This window comes from Rhea americana, unplaced genomic scaffold (assembly GCF_003343005.1).
Source record: "Rhea americana isolate MKP2758 unplaced genomic scaffold, rheAme1 scaffold_102, whole genome shotgun sequence".
Lineage (NCBI taxonomy): Eukaryota > Metazoa > Chordata > Aves > Rheiformes > Rheidae > Rhea > Rhea americana.
This window is the reverse complement of record NW_028185062.1, coordinates 2,120,913-2,128,070: the sequence shown is the minus strand read 5'-3', so window position 1 is coordinate 2,128,070 and position 7,158 is coordinate 2,120,913.

Genomic DNA, 7,158 nt, shown 5'->3' with positions numbered 1-7,158 from the left:
GCCGGGTTCCTGAGGGCTCCCATGTAAAGTCTCTGCGGGGTCTCTTTGCTTTGCTAAAAACACCGCGCGGCCCCTCCTGACTCAGCCTGCCTGCAAGCACTGGCAGGAGCCTAGGCCTATGAAGTAATGAAGTTATTCTTTTCTTAAAAGAAAAGCCATTAGTTTCTTGAGGCGTCCTAGTAGTCCTTCTCTGGATCAGTTGCATCTTCATCTAATCTTTATGCAGCATGAGTGAGCAGAATCGGACCCCTCATTTCAGGCAAGGTCTTCCCCGTTGCCTTACTTACACTTTTTGCTTTTRAAGACACGTATTTAGCAGTAGGAGATGGAAAGGCTACTTGTTAAGTGGGAAGAGCTTGCACTCTCAAAATGTACATGGAAATTAGCCTGAATTGAAATTTGGGCACACCTTTCTTACAGTTCAGCTCTATTAGGTATTTGTATTCAAAGCATAGATCAGGACCTGTATTTCTAATCTTTCCTTTCCTGGTCAGGTCCAGAAATGGAAATTTTCTTTCCCATTTTGGCCAAAACTATTGCTGGGTGAGATTGCTGCTACATGAGAAACCTTCATCTGAGTTCAGTGTTGTTGGATCCTCATCATTTTTGGAAATGAAACATCAGCCCAAAGCCAACCCAGATCCTGGCCCCTGCTCTGTCCATCTGCACTATCATCTGCTGTGGTTATTTAATTTACAAATGTGCAATAATTATATCCCAATGCTGCATTCAGTTTTGATATTCTGAAAAGGAGAGTGAGATTTACATGGAAAAAATATCAGTTCTTTGATACACTGAGTGCATGAAGAATTAGATGATTGCATTTTGTGTGTATTAGTAATATAAGTCTACTAGAGGGGGAGTGGGAGAGTTGCGAGTGATTTGGGCGRTGCGTTTAGGTTGGAAGCCCAAGCTCCGGTCTTCTTCTGGTCACACACACGGGAATTTCAGCTTCAACAGCTAACATTTTGTTCAAGCTATGGACACAGCTGTCAACACCTTTATGCTGTACAACATGCTAATCTCTTCAACAGCCTTGAGGAACAGAATCACAATCACAGAATGGGTAAGGTTGGAAGGGACCTCTGGAGATCATCTAGTCCAACCCAGCTGCTCAAGCAGGGTCACATAGAGCATGTTAGACAGGGTTGCATCCAGGCGGGCTTTGAATATATCCGGAGAAGGAGACTTCACAACTTCTCTAGGCAAGAGTGCTCTGTCGCTCTCACAGTGAGGAAATTCCCCCTCACGTTCAGGCGAAACTTCTGTGGTTCAGTTTTTGCCTGTTGCCTCTTGTCCTTTAGCATGGGACAACTCAAAAGAGTTTAGCCCCATCCCTTTGACACCCTCCCTTCAGGTACTTAAACAGATTCTACATAATGATACTGGCAAATGTACTATATTCAAGGTCTAGATTCCCAGCAGATTAAGCCTGTCGATATCTAGGCTTCCACAATATTACCTCTGTGACTCCTGGCTGCACCATCCAACCTTTATTTGTGTCAGCATTATTGCATGTATGATTGCAGAGTGAGCCAGGCCAATGTCCTGCACCAGATCAATGTATGATCCACCACCTAAAGACGAGTGCTGGTGTGGAGGAGAGTGCAGGAAGATGTGGCTATATGAAGATTTAAATGATTCACAAAAGCAGCTCAGATTTAAATGACTTAAATAGTCCCTGAAATAACCTAATGACACAATTATATTTTGAAGTAAATCCTCAATATCCTCACTGATTTTCACTGCAGACCTGATACTGATCATTACTCCATCTCACTGTGGAATATTCCTTCACTGTGATCAACTTAAAAAAATACCACGTACATAAAACCCACATGCAAAAACATGTACATCCCCAAAAGCAACAACCTCCATAAAATGCCAACAAATACATACTATGCAATCAAGCTCCCAGACACACCTGAAGCTACTCTGAGGAAAATGCTCCAGATACCTATACCCCCCACCCAATTAGGAGACTTTCAAGGGGAGCATTTCTCCAGTGAGAAAGACAGCATCTTTGAGTGACATGTACAAATTTAATACAGCAAAATCATAGAATCATAGAATGGTAAGGTTGGAAGGGACCTCTGGAGATCATCTAGTCCAACCCTTAGTATAGCCCATACGGGGACTGAACCTGTGACCTTGGCATTAGCAGTGCCACGCTCTAACTACCTCAGCTAAAATGAAGTCTCAAAGTTGTGCACCCTTGGGTATCAAGGTTACCCATGATAAAGTGAACTGGATTCTATATGGGAAGTTATTAAACAATGATAATTTACACTGGAAACGATCAGAGCTCGAAATAAGCTTGCCAGAGCCCACCTCCTAACCATCAGCCAACCTCCCAAGCTTTAAATGCTTGCTCTCKGGAGCAAATTTCCTTCAGACACTAGATGGAGCCATATTTTGCCAAAGCAACATACACAGACCTAGCTCATAACTCCTAGGACAGCTCAAGAAATTTTTCCCACAACCAAACTACCAAAAAGTGTTGATCCTGCACATGTGCATTCTAGAACATGATGTCCCTCCTTAAGCACGTCAAATGCCCTCATGGAAACTCGATGAGTGTAACCAGTAGTTACCAGTAGTTACTCGATGAGTACACCAGAATGAGTGTACGCACAAGAGAGAAAAAAACAGAAACATCCAGCAACAGCAGGAAAACCTTCCCCCTCTCCAAGTCAGCACTTTGTAGCTAGCCCSTCAGTTCTGATCCTTGAGGCAGATCTGTAAAAGATAAGCTTGGGAACTGAGACTGCAAAGTAAAAATCACAGACTCAGCAGAGACAGTGGTTTTGCAGTATTTTACTGTTTTCCTGTCTGTCTTCAACCCACCTTCCTCCTACTAATTCCCTCATCTTTCCCAAAGTATTAATGCCTCTTTTGTCTTTAATTTTCTAATTGATTAATGTAATTAAATTAAGCTCAGAGTATTATCTCCCAACATATCCTTAATCTGTTTCAGATTTAAAGAAATGGCTTTGAATGCCAGAAACCTTACCCACTTTTTCAAATTTGTCATTTGATTTAATAAAAGGTACACTTTCTCCAGCAGATGGCAACATACATCTAAATTATTTATACAGCCTCCGAGAGGTAGGATGCATTTCTGTGCAAGTCACATAGAAGATGAATTTGCCTTTGAGAAAGGTACAATATAAGTATCTGGGTACAATATAAGTGTTTCTTTTTCCTTGAAACATTTAAGAAAATATTTCGTGTGCTAGTGGCATTGTTATCTGTAATCTTAAAAAGTAATGTAATACTGTTGTAGTAGTTTTGGTCTCCGCTTTACCTAGCATGGCAATGAATAGATGAACCAGAGCACCTCATGCACCCCATGGCATTGCTTTTAATTCTGGCGAGCAATGAAGACATTCAGAGCCTGGGACAGGGGGAGCTGTATTCTCAGCTCATTGTTTCTCTACCTATTTGTTCTCCATAAGGCATTTTAAAACCACACACCTCCAGTGCACAATGGAAACAGCCACTAACTTCARAATCTTAATGTGTTTTTATTGCTATGGACTCAGAAACTAAGGAGTTCCTGTTAATCAAGAAAGCTACATGGGAAAGTAAATACTTGGGTCATTTTTCCTTTAATTTCAGCTGGGGTAATTTTTCTGTAAGTAACAGAAACCTGATTATCCACTGACTTGTGGATAATCAGCTTTCTTGTAGCTTGTAGCTTTTTGGCTACTTATGCCTCTGCAAAGATGTTAGAAAATGATATAAAACAGCCTTTTACATCACTTCCCATAGACAGCAGTGACTAGACAAGGTACACAACCAGGGAAAACCAGGCACAGGCTCTTTACTTCACCTTTTTGTCTGCCCCTTCTTTTAAGTGGTAATTATGCTTGATTTTTCCCAGGCAGGATATACACTCAGGTGCATGACGAAATGCCCTGTGACTCAGCATTAGTTGTCCTTCTCGTGATTATGAAAGTGGCAGCCAAGGCAGTGGGTCTATCTTGACTTCTTCAGCAGATACCTTGGTGTCACGTGACCCTGTTTGCTCCAGCACTTGCATGCCACTTTAGGCCCCCCTCTTGATCTAGCTCTCTCCACCCAGCCTGCCCCAGTTTGTGGTGGCATTGTCTCCAGTTTTCCTCACCCCCCTGGTTCTATTTTATGTTTCCTCACACATAGCTACACTGTGAAASGATTCAGAAATGTGATCCAAGTGCCCCGTTTGCAAAGGGAGTGTATTGACATACACAACCCATTTGAACAAACTCAGGTGAAACCAAAGGCCTGATTTCCTTTGTACCCATAAGCCATGTTTAGGGTGGCTGATATATGTTCCTCTTCCCTGCTGGCAGAAGGAAACCCTGGTGTTTTTAAAACTGAGGTCTGCCAATTCGGATAGAGTGCAATGCTTTTTTTCCTGGCAAATGGAATAGTTCAGTAGACTTTGCAAAAAATAGTGGCTCTCGCTGTGTGACTTCCAGGTGAAATGAGAGGCTCTATAAAGTGGTTTGTGGTTACACATAATTATGAAGTTACAAATGAGATCAACAAAGAAGCAGAAAATGACAGTATCTGGGGTGCCCTATTGCTCAGGAGCCAGTGGAAGTCAAGACCACTAGCTACAAAAAATCTCATTATCACAAGTTCCCAAATTTGTAACACTGCACTTAAGAAGGGAAATTTTATGGAATAATCTGAGCTGATCCATAGATTTGTTCCCACCACAGCAGACAAATCCTAGTTTCTTATTTCACTCATCATCCAAATGGGGTTAGTACTGTTTTTACATAAATACGAACTGTTTTTAGCAAAAGTGTAGACTTCTGTTACAGTCTTAGCAAGAAAATAATAAATAGAAATGTGTGGAATAGTGTCTTCATCTAAATAACTTTTTTTTTTTAATAAGAGGACTCTGCATAGATGTGCAAAGTTTGTTCAGTGACGAGAATCACATACTGCCTAAATATATAAATTGAATTTCCACTGTTGATCTAACAGAGTAGCTTTCCTTTCTGTTTTTGAGAAGAATCTACAGAGGATAGTGCAGCCTGGCTGAGTAACAACTGAACACTAACAGTATCTGAAGCCTCTATTTGGTCTGCCTGAAAAGAGTTGATCTTCTGCACTTGGTTCCCAATGGATAGGTATTCACTTCGTTAGGAATACCATCATAATAGGTACTAATTAATGTTCTTGGGAGAGAGGCCAAACATAGCCCTGGAGACCGCATGTTACCCACTCAGCCAGGGAGTCGATCTTGGCAATGAAGCATGTCGGGGAGGCAGCGTGCAAGGCAGTGTCACGGTGTACCTGCTAGGTGTTCAGAGTCTGTCTCCACGGCTGTCAAGCCAGCAGCTCTATGAGCAGGACAGACTTTCACTGCAAAAGCATAAGCTTACAAAAATCTTACAAAARCAAAATGTCTGACTCCTCACTGCATTATGAAACTGTATCTACATCTTCTGTTAGCTGTCGGAGCAAGGCAGGACCTGGGAAATGAACCTGTGGAGCTGCTTTGTTTGTTTGCTTAATCACTTAGTTTAAATATAGATTAAAAATCACTTAAGCTCACCCACAACTTAAGTGTATGTCAACCAACGGCTGTCAGAAGCTGCAAAGAAAACACAGAAGCAAGAGCTTTTAGGAAAGAATGAGAGGAAAGGGGGATTCTGTCACTAGAGCAGCAACAATGTATCTTCCTACCAGACAYCTATTCCTAGGTAAACAACAAATAGGAAACAAAAGCTGTCAACTCATTTTCATCTCTTCTGTTACTGCTGACACTTGCTAGCAGTGAATAATTCAATGAATAATCCCTCATTTACATTTATTTCTTCCGATTAAAAGGAAATGTCATAGTTCACAAAATGTCACTGCATACTTGAAACATGTGCTAAGAAACTACTGCAGGATCTGTATTCGTTGTGCTCCCTGCGCTTGCTATGGCATAGTGTGTCCCACAGCAGTATTCCTCTCCCCAGTCCCATCTGAGATACAGCTGCACACCTCACACATTCCTGAGCATTGCCTGGCCCAGTGCTTTCATTCAGCTATCACCACGTAACGTAACGTTGAACAGGGTGGCACTGGAAGGAGCTCTGTGCAAACCARTCAACTGAATTAGCAGCCACTTGCTGAAGCACAACTACCCACCATGAAGTTTTAGCAGCAGTCTAACTAACTTATTATATTGTCCTCATTTTTGTTGGTACAGAAATATTAAGAAAAAATGTGGAAGAGAGATTTAACGCAAACTGCTAGAGAAAACTGCAGAGAAGAGGCCCTGTTGCCCAGTGCTGTTTTCAGGAAGCTTAYGGGTTATCCCTGAACAGTGCACCTGCTTTGGAGAGTGGAATCAGCCCAGGCTCCAGAACCAAGGGGGTGCAATGCTTTTGGCTTTATGTCAACCACAGGGGAAAGCATTTTAGTTTGTGTGTGACTTAACGACCTCCTCTCAAGTGTAGCATTACTACAGGTGAGACACCAGGGTAGCTGCTCAGCATGGATGTGAAATACTGTGAGACCCAAATTCTGGCATCCCTCCTTGCAGCGTGGTGCTGTCAGGTACAACCAGGTCCCTTGTGCTGTGAGCATGATGAAGGGCATCATGGAACTAAACTGGTGCTGTTCGTTAATGGTCTGAGTTTAGCTTCTCTATTAGGAAACAATCCCAAGTTCAAGGTTGATTTTGCAATATTAGGTATGGTATGCATCAATACTTTCCCTCCAGTGTTTTCTGTCACTTGGTGGTATTACACTGGGGTGCAATGGTTGCCCTGATAGTGCGGTCACTTCTCTCCTTTCAGGGTTCTCCTGCTCTTTCTGTTTGTTTGGTGGCACTTTAGACAGCGAGCTCCCCAGCRCAGGGACAGAGCCATCTTCTTTGCTTCCAAGCACACAGTATGTTGTATGAGCTACTGGAGATGAGTATAAAAAAGGCGATAAATTCGAAACCCCTGTACATGTCCGTTTAGCTGAGAAAATACGCCTTGTGGCATTTGCCAGAGTGTAGCAACAGCTCCGCGGTGTCAGAAGAACCCGCTAGTGGCAGTTGCGGAGCTAATGAACGCGATGCTGGTTTTCCACCTCCCTCACAACATTGACCGGCAGTGTGGGGTCTGCGCCCGCGGGGCGATCTTCGCCTTGCCCCTCGCGGGGCTCCTGGCACGGCCG